The sequence below is a fragment of the Peromyscus leucopus genome, chromosome 10 (assembly GCF_004664715.2).
Source record: "Peromyscus leucopus breed LL Stock chromosome 10, UCI_PerLeu_2.1, whole genome shotgun sequence".
In the NCBI taxonomy this organism is placed as follows: Eukaryota; Metazoa; Chordata; class Mammalia; order Rodentia; family Cricetidae; genus Peromyscus; species Peromyscus leucopus.
Genome location: NC_051071.1, coordinates 12,807,053 through 12,821,811, shown reverse-complemented (window position 1 = coordinate 12,821,811; position 14,759 = coordinate 12,807,053).

The following is a 14,759-nucleotide window of genomic DNA, read 5'->3' as shown; positions in this document are numbered from 1 at the left end:
TGTCAGCCTTTTGGATCGCATGCCCACAAACATTTTTCTCTGACAGGCTTTACTAACAACCGGTAAACAAACCAAGAACAGTGCAAGGCTTATTTCTAAATTACTCCAATTGTCTTCAAAGCTAAACGGGCAAATTTTACCTTGAGGAGAACAGAACTCCTGTGCTGTTTCAAGAACAGTTTTTCTGCAATCCCTGTGGGAAAGGGGTTAGAGTTCATAATGGTTTTTTACTTCCCCATTCCTCATATTTAGACTACGTGTGAACACAGAGGGGGCAGGCTATGAGTCAACTATTAATAAGAATGTGTTTAGCATGAAGCACAGATTCTATGATCATGGCCAGAACAAAGTGATTAAAAGGTCATGTTTTTCATTCCAGCCCCAGATTTTTACACAGCAAATGGAATGTATTTTTCATCGAGGAGTCACAGTAGGTTTTGGAGCGCTACCTAGACCTTCACATTTCTTGGAATGAATCAACTCAGTAAATTTGCTCTGTGCCTTCATACAATGAAGCACAGGCGTGTGTGTGTGTGTGTGTGTGTGTGTGTGTGTGTGTGTGTGTGTGTTTGCGCGTGTGTGCGAGCGTGTGTGCACGTAGGCCTGGGGTATACCCCAGGAACTATTGAAGAAAAAAAACAAACCATGTTTTTGCAAAAAAGAAGGGAAGTTCTGTAGTCTTGCCAACCCCAGCACAGATGAGAAGAAAAGTTCAAGGAAAGTTGATATCTCAAAATAAATAATAAAAGGAAATTCACTGGCAAAAGAATATTCAGGTCAGGTGGAAGTGCAGAGAAAAAGAAACCCTCATTCAGAACTGGGCTGCCCTCCTGCTTTCTCTGAAGTGAGCAGCTGCTGGTTATTGAAAGCAGACCACGTGGAGGGTCCCTGCCACCATAGCAACAGCAGCTGACAGTGCTGGACCGGCCCAGGCACAATGAGGCAGGTCCACAGCCAGGAGCGCTCTGGCTGCAGATGAGGGGGCTCCACAGCCAGGAACGCTCTGGAGGCTGCAGATGGGGGGTCCACAGCCAGGAACGCTCTGGAGGCTGCAGATGGGGGGGGGGGTCCACAGCCAGGAGCGCTCTGGCTGCAGATGAGGGGGGTCCACAGCCAGGAACGCTCTGGAGGCTGCAGATGGGGGGTCCACAGCCAGGAGTGCTCTGGAGGCTGCAGATTGAGGGGGGGTCCACAGCCAGATGAGAGCGCTCTGGCTGCAGATGAGGGGGGTCCACAGCCAGGAACGCTCTGGAGGCTGCAGATGGGGGGGTCCACAGCCAGGAGTGCTCTGGCTGCAGATGAGGGGGGTCCACAGCCAGGAGTGCTCTGGCTGCAGATGAGGGGGGTCCACATCCAGGAACGCTCTGGAGGCTGCAGATGGGGGGGTCCAGAGCCAGGAGTGCTCTGGTTGAAGATGAGGGGGGTCCACAGCCAGGAACGCTCTGGAGGCTGCAGATGGGGGGGTCCACATCCAGGAACGCTCTGGAGGCTGCAGATGGGGGGTCCACAGCCAGGAGCGCTCTGGAGGCTGCAGATGGGGGGGTCCACAGCCAGGAGCGCTCTGGAGGCTGCAGATGGGGGGGTCCACAGCCAGGAGTGCTCTGGAGGCTGCAGATGGGGGGGGTCCACAGCCAGGAGTGCTCTGGAGGCTGCAGATGGGGGGGTCCACAGCCAGGAGTGCTCTGGAGGCTGCAGATGGGGCGGTCCACAGCCAGGAGTGCTCTGGAGGCTGCAGATGGGGGGGTCCACAGGGGTCTGGAGGCTGCAGATGGGGGGTCCACAGCCAGGAGTGCTCTGGAGGCTGCAGATGGGGGGTCCACAGCCAGGAGTGCTCTGGAGGCTGCAGATGGGGGGTCCACAGCCAGGAGTGCTCTGGAGGCTGCAGATGGGGGGGTCCACAGCCAGGAAGTGCTCTGGAGGCTGCAGATGGGGGGGTCCACAGCCAGCAGCCAGGAGTGCTCTGGAGGCTGCAGATGGGGGGTCCACAGCCAGGAGTGCTCTGGCTGAAGATGAGGGGGGTCCACAGCCAGGAGTGCTCTGGAGGCTGCAGATGGGGGGTCCACAGCCAGGAGTGCTCTGGAGGCTGCAGATGAGGGAGCAGTGTGGGGACTTTGTTTTTGTTCCCTTTCTTATGTGCATTGGGGGGTTTTGATTCCCAAGTCTGAGGTTAGCTGTTGGAAACTTTTCTACCTATACTACCCTGACCAAAGGTGCAGATCTCCACTCAAGCAGCATCACAGAAGGGAAGCATTTATTCATCATACAAATATTTCCAATTTCTTTTAAGTAATCTCTGGCAAATCCTTGTAGGCTCTGAGAATTTGTACCTGGCCTCTTGTATTGCCACCTTAAGATGTGTTTGAAATAATGTTTGGCTTGCTTGTTGTAGCTGAAGTGTCTAACACACGACCCCCAAAGGAAAACCTTTCCTTGGTCTTGTGAAAATGCCAGCTGATAATTGACTAAAGACATCAGATTAAAAATTCAGGCTATGGTTTATATGCTATATATGCATAGCCTTAATAATCCACACATTTCTAGATTGAACAAAAGCAGAAAATGTATTTATTAGTTAAGTATAAAGAAAACTCCAACATAATAATTTCATGGTTTAACATATAGCCAAACTTCCATAATTCTAATTCTGTCCAATCACCCACTAAATTATCTTTGGAAAGTTACTGAAACTTTCTGTAACTCAACTTTCCCATATGGAAGGTGGGGATAAGAATAGCGATACCTGGTAAGGACTGTTGTAGATATCGAGTTCATTCTTTAAAGAGGTTTGGATAGTCTTTTGGTTATTTTAAGTAAGAAATAAACAAAGATTAGAGGATCTTTTTGTGTGTGTGACATATGTGTGTGTGTTGTGTGCACGTGTGTGTGCCAGTGCATTCACATTGTGTGAAGGCCAGAGGTCAATGTCAGGTGTCATCTACTGTCTCCCTACACTTTATTATTTTTAATATTCCTTTCTTTTGAGATTATAATTACATCATTTCCCCCTTCCCTTCCCTCCCGACTCCTCCTGTGTAATTCCCATCCCCAGTCCTCTCATTTAAATGCACAGCCTCTTTATATTTGTTGTTAGTGTTTGTGTGTGTGTGTCCCTAAATATATAAATACAGCCTGCTCAGTCCATATGTTCCTTGTGTACGTGTTTTCAGGGCTGACCATTTGGCACTGGATAACCAATTGATGTGTTCTTCCCGGGGGAGGGGAATTATTTCTCCTGCTCTCAGTGTGCCTTCGTTGCCTGTAGTTCTTTGTTGAGGCCTCTACCTTTTCTCTCTTCCACGTTAGCATGTCTAATGGTGTCACCCCTGTCCAGCTCATATTTACGCAGACATGTTGATAAGACTTCATGGGTGTAGCTTCTCTGACATTTCCAAGAGACATAATCTCATGGCAAATTTCCTGTTCCTCTGGCTCTTACAATCTTCTTCCACGCGCCATTTCCGAAATGATATCTAAGCCTCGGGTGCAGGAGTTGTGCTGTAGATGTTGGGGTGGAACTCCACAGCTCTGAATTTTGATCAGTTGTTTGCAATGGTCTCCATTTGTTACAAAGAGGAGTTTCCTTGATGAGAGGTGAGGACTACACTTATCTGTGGGTGCGGGGACAAATATTTAGAGCATAGTTAGGAATTATGCTGGTTTAGCAGAGAGACGGTTGATTATTCTCCAAGATCCATGACTTCACTAGCCCTGGGCAGTTGGCTATGTTTCCAGTACCAGGCATGATTTCCCTCTCTTTGAGTGGGCCTTAAGTGCAATTAGAGAGCTGTTGGCTACTGCTAAGGTATGCAGGCCACTACTGTACCCTTAGGGTTATTATGTCACGCTGGTTGTTGTCGTTTATAGGTGTCTTATCTGGATAAGTTTTGGTTGCTTCCCTCCCTTGGAAGCTTGAATGGTGCCTTTTAGTACCATGAAAACAAGTCTTCAGGGAGGAGACTTTTAGGCAAGAACCAGCTCAGGTCCTCTGGTTCCTGTGTCTGAAGTTCATGGTATCTACAATAATAGGAACTTACCTTCCACCTATGGTCTTAAACCAAGGGCAACAGTAATAGACTATAATGTGTACCTTACTTTTTTGAGGCAGAGTTTTGTAGCTGAAGTTTTCTCCAGTCCTGCCTGGCCCATGGTCAGGACAAACTATATGACCGTGGCAGCTTCTTGTTATCTAGTTCTTATATCTTAAATTAACCCATATCTATTAATCTATAAATTGCCACTTGGCTCATGGCTTACGGGTACCTTACATCTCGCTTTTCATGGCAGCGGCTGGCAGCGGCTCTCTCAGCCTTCCTGTTCCCAGAATTCTCTTCTCTGCTTGTCCTGCCTATACTTCCTGCCTGCCTACTGGCCAATCAACGTTTTATTTATACAGAGTGATATCCACAGCAGAGTTTCTCACTGAACCTGAAGTTTACTGATTTAGCTGGACTAGCTGGCCAGTGAGCTCCAGCAGTCTGCCTGTCTCTGCCTCCCTGGTGCTAGAGTTACGGGCATGTGTGCCCTCATGTCTGGTCTCTTAATGGGAGCTGGGGATCCAAACTCTGGCCTTCTGGCTTGTGCAGCAAGCACTTAATGACTGATTCATCTCCCCTGCTTTTGGACTGAGGCTCCCTGTTTTAACTATAGCAAATACCTTTGGAGTTCAGGACAGCATAACATATTTCTGTACCTGTGTCTGCAGTTGGTAAATGTTAGACTTCTCTCTATGGCTTCTAAGTCTTCAGGTGGCATCTCTAAGACCTCTCAAGTCTGATAAAGCAAACTGTAAAATTAGCTAACTTTGAAGCACTTTCGAAACTAGTTAGTAGCTCTTCCGAGTTGTTTGGAGCTGTTCTAATGCTTACGTGTTTGTTGAAAACACAGGTGTGGTGTTTGCTAATCCTCAGATGCAACCCTAGGTTGGGAAGCCCTTCAATGTACCTACTCACTGTTAAAACCAGTAAGTTCCAGCCTCCTGGAGATAGAGGAGCCAGCCAGCATTTCTCCACCTCTGTCATAGGGTGGGATGCATCTTTTCTGCCAGGGTTTGTTCAAAGATCTTCCCATTTGTCCCAGATTCCATCGTTGGTACTGAAGGGCCCACTTCGACTCAGGAAGGTAATTCTTGTGGTTTCCTCCCTCCCTCCCTTCCTTCCTTCCCTCCTCCCTTCCTTCCTTTCCTTTTTTTGGGAGGGTGCGTGGGGAGGGTTTGTTTGTTTGTCTATTTGTTTTCAAGACAAGGTTTCTCTGTGTAGTTCTGGCTGTCCTGGAACTCGCTCTGTAGCTCAGGCTGGCCTTGAACTCACAGAGATCCGCCTGCCTCTGCTCTCTGAGTGCTGGGATTAAAGGCGTGCCCCACCACTGTCCAGCATGGTTTCCTTTCTTATTAAGCATAAAATCAAGGCTTTAAAAAACAAAGCCTGGAGTTTCACGACTATCTACAGTGGGGTCAACCTAAAGTTGATCCTACTACACAATCATTTTCTTGTGTTTACCTTTCCCTACTTAAATATGGGAGGAAGCTTTGCCAATAGTTATCAGGGGTTGAAAATGTTCTCAAGCAGATCTTACTGAATGCTTTCCACACAGGCATAGTGACTGACCACAGAGGCCCTACAGCTTTTTAGAAGCCTAGTCTGCTTGAGGCTAAAGGGTTAGCATTTTAGCCAATGTTTCAAGTTAAGACACACATTCAGGCCGGCAGGAGTGGCGCAGCCTTTAATGCCAGCACTCAGGAAGCAGAGGCAGGGATCTCTGTGACTTTGAGGTCGGCCTGGTCTGCATATTGAGTTCTAGGACAGTCAGCCAGACATATATAGTAAGACATGTCTCAGGAGAAAAAGGAAAAAAAATAAGAAAATACATTCAACTCTAAGAATAAAAGCTATAAGTCACTCCAAGACCTCAAAGAAATAAATTAATTTTTATTCAGTTTTGCAAAATGACAAAAATAGTATATTTAATAAAATAAAATAAGGGGATTCTCCTTGTTTTACAACAGTTCCAAATGGAGTCATCTAAGTGCTCAGAGGTGTGGGATATTTTATCACAAAGCTTTGTGCTTAAGTGACCAAGTCTGAAATACACACATAAGTTCATTTTTAAAAGTTCAAGGTCATGCCAGAGTTTAACACATATCCTGTTTTCTAAGAAAACAAATGCATTATCATCTCCAGTAAGACTTTCTGTGGAAAATTTTTTGGATGCCAGAAGCAAAATTAGGGCAAGGCTGTATTCCCCAGCTGAAGGAAACAAGCTGCCCCCAAAAGCAACACAGACCCACAGAGTTGTTAGCGCATTGGCTTTACTGCTGTGCCAAGAGGTTTAAATGGCAATCCTTAAAAAGAATTCCTCCTTTCTACATCCCACTCCAAGGACTGAGAGGGCCTCATGCAAGTATTTAAAAGGAAGAAACTCTGACTAGTAGGGAGAGCCACACTGGAGAAACTGTCAAAAGGCTGGGCTCATGTTCTGCCTGGGTCACTCGAGGGTGCACAGGAGGTCCATCTCTGGGATATTAGTAGTGGTAGTGTCCACAGCAGCCTAGAAATGCAGGCAGCAGAATGAGTAACACTGTTTCCTTTAAACCATATTTATGTTTCAGAGGAGATATTATAACCCCCTTTAACTAGAAACTGAAGACCAGAGAAGCCAAGTCCTATGGTTTTGTTAGGAACTAGAACATCTGGATTTCTGAATCTGCATCCATCTGATTGCACTACAGCTGGACATGGTTAGTGTGGAGGAGAAGGAGTTTCACATGTTCACATAGTTAGAAAATGTGTGAGATGCAGATTCTGGGGTTTTTTGTTTTGTTTTTTTGTTTTGTTTTTTTGCAGAGCTGAGGACCGAACCCAGGGCCTTGTGCTTGCTAGGCAAGTGCTCTACCACTGAGCTAAATCCTCAACTCCGAGATGCAGATTCTGATGTAGGTGTGCTACTGTGCTGCCCAAGACCCTGTATTTTTCACAAGTTCATGGGTGATGCTGCTGCTCCAGGAAGCACATTTTTGACTAGCAGAGCAACAGAGGAGAGAAAGGATGCTTCCTGTCAGAACGCGTGGCCTCATTTCACCCATCTGCAGCACAAGGAGGCCTAGCAAAACTCCACTGAAGGCACACTGCCGTTCTAAAGCCCAGTGCCGGGGCCTACTATGGTATTAGGAAGCCAGAAATGCCTGTGGCTAGGGAGTGACTCCACGTGCATGTCTAACGTGGTCTCTGATGAGATCCTGGCTGATGACGGTGTCCTCCTGCAGTCTGACAGGTGGGGACCAGCCACCCTCACAAATTACATTATTGTTAAGCTTTAGGCTGAGCTAAAATCATACTGAAGAGTTCAAAGTACTTTTTACATAAGCGCCTTTAAAGATTATGAATGCAAAAATAGCTTTTTGCAAGACTCTTAGATGGCAGGCTTTCTGTTTAATAACAGAAGTGAGAAGCCCCCCAAACTGTAATGTTGCACAATACATCAAAAATACATTAATGCCTCATTTTAAAGTCTTACAGAAATTGAGGTTTTTCTGAGTTAACAAAATATACTTCATCACAGATGGTCTGAACGATAAAAAACAGCAGACACTGGTGCAGCAAGACTAAAGCGTTGCTTTTAGCTGAGTGTGCTGGAAGCCTTTAAGGAAACCTTCCCACATGCAGCTTCGCTAGCGCTGAGCTGTAAGAGTATGCCCTATGTGCTCCAAAAGTCTTAGGCCTGTATGATGCACAACTCTTACAAGGAAGCCTTGTTCAGATGCATTTTCTTATCGCTTCGGGTCTATGTGAGAGAGTGGGTTTTGTTCTTCCAAGAACTATAGGTCACCAACAGAGATGTCATGAGCAACATTTCTAAACCGAAGGCAGGGGGAGAAGGAGTCGCGTCTGGTCTGTGACAGCTACAAGCGGGAAATAGTTTCCTGATGGTGAAACTAAGAACTGCAAGAGGAGCCTCTGATTGAGGGATTTAGAGAAAAGGCATAAACATATCCATCTGGAATAACCTGATCATATTTTTGTCTGGAGCAATCTAGTCGGGGAAACCGTGGCGCACGTGTTTATTAGCCAATGCTTGGTTACCTTCCGCAGTGGCAGTCAAACTGTTGAAGGAGTTGAATCTGGTTTTTTTTCTAAATAGTTTATGTAAATAGATATAAGATGGAAAAGAGCTGAGCTTCTCCATTTGAAGTTTTGAAAGGTCTCCTCAGAGTTGCTATAGCTAACACAGGTTGTGTTCTATGTCAGCTGCTGCTTATCCCATGGCCAGCATAAAGGCAGAGTGGAGGCAGGAGGACTGCTGTGAATTCAAGGCCAGCCTGGATTACAAAGGAAGCCCCAGGCTAGTTTAAATTACAAAGTGGTCATCTAAAAAACAAACGAACACATAGCCCACCCCAGAACTGAGTGACTAAAACTAAAATCTTATTGTCTTCCTTGGTCTTGAGGCTTGGGCAGATTTGGCCATGACATTCTTGGTAGGACCTTGCGGTTGCAGTCATTAAAGCATCAGAAGGCCTCCCCAGGCTGGACATACAAATACCTCTTTTGCTTCTGAGCCATGTTTTGATGTTCCTGGAGTCTCTCTCCATGCATTTTATCACCCACCACTTTTCAGTGTAGTTTAGGATTCTAGTAGCAGTTATTTCTGGGTAGTCACACTTCTTACATAACAGCTAAGTTCTACCAGGCAGGAGTTGAAACTGCCAGGGCTGAAAACAGCTATGCCAAAGATTGTCACAAGACCACCTCCACTGTATTCTGTTGTTGAAGAAATCATGTGGTCCTCTGATTCAAATGGTAGAAAAATCATCATTTCTTATTGCAGTGTTTCCTGAGCCTGATAGTGGGGTGAGATAGATGCTCCTCTGGAATGGTTCTTAAACTCAATGCTTGTACGCACTGGAGTCATGCTGCTCTTGTGCCAGCAGGTACCGGTACACTGACATATTGACAGTCTATAAACAAATAGGACTTTTTGCCACCAATTTTCTCCAAACAGCCTGTGCAATCCTTTTGGCCTCCAAAAGAGAGTTCCCAGCTCAGTTTCAGTTTGTTTCTCTGTGTCCTGAAAATGAAGCATATAATATCTTCAGTAAATAGTCTCTTACCATGTAGCTCTGGCATGCAACCAATAGCAATGGCAATCGCCGTGGCAACAACTTATAAGGAAGTAACCCACTCCTGGCACTAGGCTCTTCACTCGGTAACCTCATACCTTCTAGAAGTGCCTTTTGTCCACCTGTGTACATGGCTTCATTAAACCCTTTAACTGTTGTTTCTACTCTTCCAGACATGTTTAAAGTCCATGATATAATCAAGGGTTCTTGTTCCATAATTGTGATTGGATTTAGAGTCACCTAGGAGATACACTTCTGGGCATTTCCAGAGAGGTTTAACTAAGGAGAACTACTCTGAGGATGGGCACACTATCCCATGGGCTAGGGTCCTCCACTGAATATAAAGGAGGAAGTGAGTGGAGCAACAGCATATTCTCTTGATTCTTGACTGTAGATGCAATGTTACTAGGTGCCTTATGACCCTGTTGCCATAGCGAAAGCTACTCTCACCCCCACATCTTCCATGCTGGGATGGACAATACTCCCCAAAGATGAGCCCAAACAAAACTTTTCATTCTTTAACTTGCTTTTATCAGACATTTTATTACAGCAATAAGAAAAGTAACTAATACAGAAAATTAGTATCAAAGAATGGGGGTCTTTGCCGTAATAAAATGATGATGTGGTCTGTAGGCCTTTGGAATTGGTTTGTAGAAGGGATTATGATTTCTAAGCTTTTGGAACTACTTTGGGGAGAACATAGCCAAGTTTGGAGATATAGGCTAAAGAAGCCCCAAAATGCCATAAGCAAAGCGAATTGGGAAAATACCAACAGGAATGTAGACAGGAAAGCTGTGCTCCTGAGGTTTTAGAGGGGATCAAGAACTCCATCAGGACCTTGGCTAGAGGCCATTCAATGTATATTCTGGCCAAAAAATCTGCCTCGACGCTCTGGGAACTTGAATGAGGATTAATTCAAAGGTAATGAACTGTGGAGATCCACAGAAGTTTCCTAGTGAGACCTTACTCAGGGTCTGAGAATCTGAGCTTGCTTTACCCAGCAGGGCTGCATAAGGGCTGCAGTGAGTGGGGGTGGGGGGGGGTGGGGTGGGGGGGGGGGGGGGGGGGGGGGGGGGGGGGGGGTGGGGAGTGGGGGTGGGGGGGGTGGGGGGTGGGGGTGGGGGTGGGGAGAGCCCTGTGGAGGCCAGGCAGCATCCTCAAGTGTGGAACCTCAGCAGAGGTAGTGCAGAACTTGAGGGAAGCTGCTGCCGGATAGGATGCCAAGGGTGGGATGAGCCCTGGTATGGAGAGAGCAGCAGAAGTTTTGGAATCCTCCCTGAAATGATAAAAGCAGGGTCTGAGTCTCTAGCAGCAGCATGCAGTAGCAAAGCTCTGGGCTGAGTGGCTGAGACTCAATGAAACTCAGGTTAGCCTGAGCTCCCAGCAGCAGAGTAAGGTGGAGGCTGTCCTGAGGGTAGCAATTGACTCTGCAAGCAGTGCAGCCCACAGAGCCTTCCCAGACTCTGAGTGCTGAAACAAGGTAGCAAAGCAGGTAAGGGGAGCCAGGCTGTAGCAGCTGCAACTGGCCACAGCTGGGCTTCTTCTTGGAGCCAGAGTTGCTGAATGAAAAGCCTCAGCTCTTAGCAACAGGAGGAACCTTGAGCCCATGTAGCATGAGGTGATTGAGAGCCTCAGGGCCTCAGGACACAAAGGTCCTGGCTGGTTACTGGAGGCACAGACAGACAGGGACTGTGAAAGCCAGCAGCCAAAGATGCAGTTTCTGTTTGCTAGCTGTAAGAAGGTCTCTTTGGAAGAGGATTCTGCACAAGCTAGCTATTGTGGAGCTAATAGCTTTTGCCCTTGAGTAAATTGCCTTAGGGGAAGGCTACAGACTGCAAAGTGCAGCTGAGAGCTGAGAATGAAAGTTTCAGAGACTATTTTAACTAAATTGTTGCATTCAACGGAACTGCAAAAAGCTTTTGGTTGTGGGTTTCTTTGCATTTGGAACTTTAAGACTGGTACCAGAACTAAACTATTGAGCTTTTCAGGCTTAAGAAATGGGATGGACAGGAGTGATTCAATTGCAATGGGACAATTTTGACTTACTTACACATATAGACTCTATCAACTGTGATGAGTTATGAATTGTTTTATGTGTGTACATTTGCTTTATTAACTGTAGTGATTCACAAAATGGTTTGTGTTAAAAATGGAACTGTAGAAATGGAGAAGTTTGGGATTTTCTTTTTTTTTGTACCCAGGCTCAAGCTGCAGCTTAGAAAATTATAAAGAAAAGGCAGAGTTAATATTCCTCAGTCTCTTTAATTAAAAAAAATTTTATTGTCCCTTGCATGGATTAATGCTAACTTGTGTTAATGTACTTATGTTTTGTTAGCAAGAAATGTGAAAATTTCTATTAAGAAATTGCTTTTGGATGTTTACTAAAGTTTGTAAAGTGTAAATAGTCCTTTTGAGAATTTGCTTTTGGATGTAAGTTTGTAAGAATTGTAATTATGTATAGTAATATTTATATTAGAATTATGTTAACCTGTTGATATTGATGATATTGATGGTTTGGTGATGCTAAAGGAGTCTTTAGGTTTGATGCAGTTGCATCAGGAGTTTATTGATTTTAAAAAGGGTTTGATGCAGCTAAGACTGCTATAGACATCTTAGACCCATTCAAAAAGGCCATACCATCTTTATCATCCTCTACTCCTTTACTAGGAGGTATAGCAGCCATAAGGAACAGGAATATTGCTGTGATTATTCCAGCTATTTGCAAGCTCTTAGTGGAAAGCTGACTCAGAGCTGCATAGAGTTAAGCTCTGTGTCCTCATTTGTTTATATTATTAAGAAAGGGGTCAGAAAATCTGACCTTGCTTTACCCAGCAGGGCTGCATAATGGAATGATTGGACCATGGGCATGGTTACTAGGTGTGGAAGGCTCTACCCTTGTCTGTGTGGTGTGCTTTGATCTAGCAAGGAGGAGGTCTTTTGCCCTGCCACTTGACATTGTTATAAAAAGCCCCTTTGAAGAGGCAGAAGGGGCCATTAGGTATTGATCCAGGTCCTCCTGAAGCTATCCTGTATTTCTGTCTTTCTCTTCTTCACTATCTTTCTATCTAATATATTCTTATCCCTCTCTCCTCCTCATAGGAACCCTGGGAAAAGTGGGAGCTGGCCTCCCACAGGTCCAACAGATTCCTATTACTTTTGATAGGCTTGCCAGAGAAGGCCTTTATTGGGAAATAGGTCAGCAGTCAAATTTTGCTGTGGCAGTATATGCTCAGGTTAATGTAGCTGCCAAAAGGGCCTGGAGTAAGCTTCCATCATCTGGAAGACAGACTGAGGATTTAACAAAGACAGGCAAGGGCCTGATGAATTGTTTCAGGACTTTGTGTCTAGGCTAATGCAGACAGCAGGCAGGTTAATTGGGGATTCAGAAGTTAGACCTTTGCTTGTTAAACAGCTCGCCTATGAAAATGCTAATGCCATTTGTCAAGCCACTTTGAGACCTTTCAGAAAGAAAGGAAACATCTCTGACTATATTCAACTTTGCGTGGATATAGGGCCCTCATATAATCAGAGGATAGTCATGGCTGTGGCATTACAGGGGAAAACAGTCAAAGGTGTGTAGCTGGAAATTTCTCCAGTCCCACCTGGCCCCATGGTTCTGTGTTTCTCCAGTCCCACCCAGCCCTGTGGTCCTGAAGTCACTTATAATTAAGCCACAGGGCTTAATATTAATTGCAAATTCTATGGCCTATGGCTCAGGCTTCTTGTTAGCTATCTCTTATAACTTAACTCAACCCATAACTATTAATCTATGTATCACCACGTGTTCCGAGGCTTTACCTGTATCCCATAACAAGTTTCTCCTAGGACAGTGGCTTGGCATCTCCTTTACTCTCCTTTTTCCTTTCACTGGCTCTCTTGGATTTTCCCACCTGGCTCCATCCTGTTCTGCCATAGGCCAATGCAGCTTTATTTATTAGCCAATGGGAGCAACACATATTTAGAGCATACAGAAAGACATCCCACAGCATTTCCCCTTTTCTGTCTAATAAAAAAGGAAGGTTTTAATTTTAACATAGTAAAATTACATGTAATAGAACAGTTATCAAGCAAGAATCACAGTTACAATATCTAGTATATGTGTATTTCGCAAATTTAAAGAAAATATTCTATCATCTATCCTATATTTGTGAATCTAAAGTTTCATATCTAATTTATCTTTTATCATAACCAATGAAAATTATAACTATCTAGTCTTCACAACATCTAAGACCCCAAAAGGATATAATATTACCTGAGTAAACAGGAAGTGCATTGCAAGCAACTTCCATAATTCTAGAAATGACAGAGACATCTGGCCACCTGGACAGTCATCCAAAGTTCCTCTGTAACAATGGAGCATCTATCTTCAGCTTACAGGCCTAGAGTCTCTGGTAGATTTTTAAGTGAAGCAGGAAATTTGAAGGATTTCTTGACTATTGGAGAAGTTCATCAGTTGTTTCCCCTTGAAGAATGTCTGACAGTCTCCTCTATAAAGCCGGAACCTGAAGGACCATCTTGCCCTTTTCTGGCAAAGTTCAGTGCTCATTTTCCTATTAGTCCTGCAGGTCCAGTTTATATAACATACTGTCAAGGAGTCCAGGCAAGAGCAGTTTCTTGCCCAAATGGCTAACTAACTTTTGCCATAAAGAAAGCAAACTCCATATGGAGTTTCTTTGATGCCCACCATCTTCTCTGAAGTAGATTGGTGCTGCCAGGAGCAGACATGTCTCAATGTCCAGAAAAGTCAAAGTTCTTAAACATTTTAAATGCCATATTCTGTGTATCTTTGAAGTGTTTAAAGATTATCTACCTAATTAAAATATATCTATATATACCTAGAAAACTTAACTAACATGACTATAGATTTGATTATCATAGATAACTAATTATTCTTAACTATAATTACACTTTTAAATCAATTGCATAAACATAAGACCTTAAACAAGAGCAGAAATATACATACAGTATAACAAAACTAACTTTAAATTTGTATCAATAAACCAAAATCCATAGCAATGTAAAACATTTCAAACATGTTGTTGCTCTTTAAAAGTAGATTAGATAATCTACCCTTTTATCCTATCATATCTATATCCCTTTTTCCTCTCTATAAAGAAATTTCATTTATAATCAACCCGTTTAAATAAAAATAACAACATTTATAAATAATATTTTGGGAATTTGGGTGTAGCTTCTCATACTACTTCATGCTGGTTGGGGGCACTGGCAATCTTATGGGAATCCTGAAAAAATTAAGAATTATAGTTAAATCTTGGCTGTAGAAGTCTGTGAGGCTGTCGACCTTTCAGGGGATCTTGGTTAATCAAAACATATTAGCCTGGAAACAATTCACAGGTTCTCATCTTCTGTGGAAACAAAAGCAATGTATCCTCAGACACAAAATTTGAAGTCAAGATACCTTTAAAATATACATTTTGGTTTAACTTAGTAGCCTTTACAATCAAATGTCTCTCTCCAGTTAAAAATCCCAAAGACAATATAATAATCTGCAGTATCCAGGTTCTTTGTGTAATTTCCATCCTTACGTGGCTTAACTTTTATATTATTCTTATTGTCTTTTTAAAGACTTTATTTTTAAAAACTATTTTTTCTTTATATAACTGTCTTTATTCCTTTTTTCTCTCTT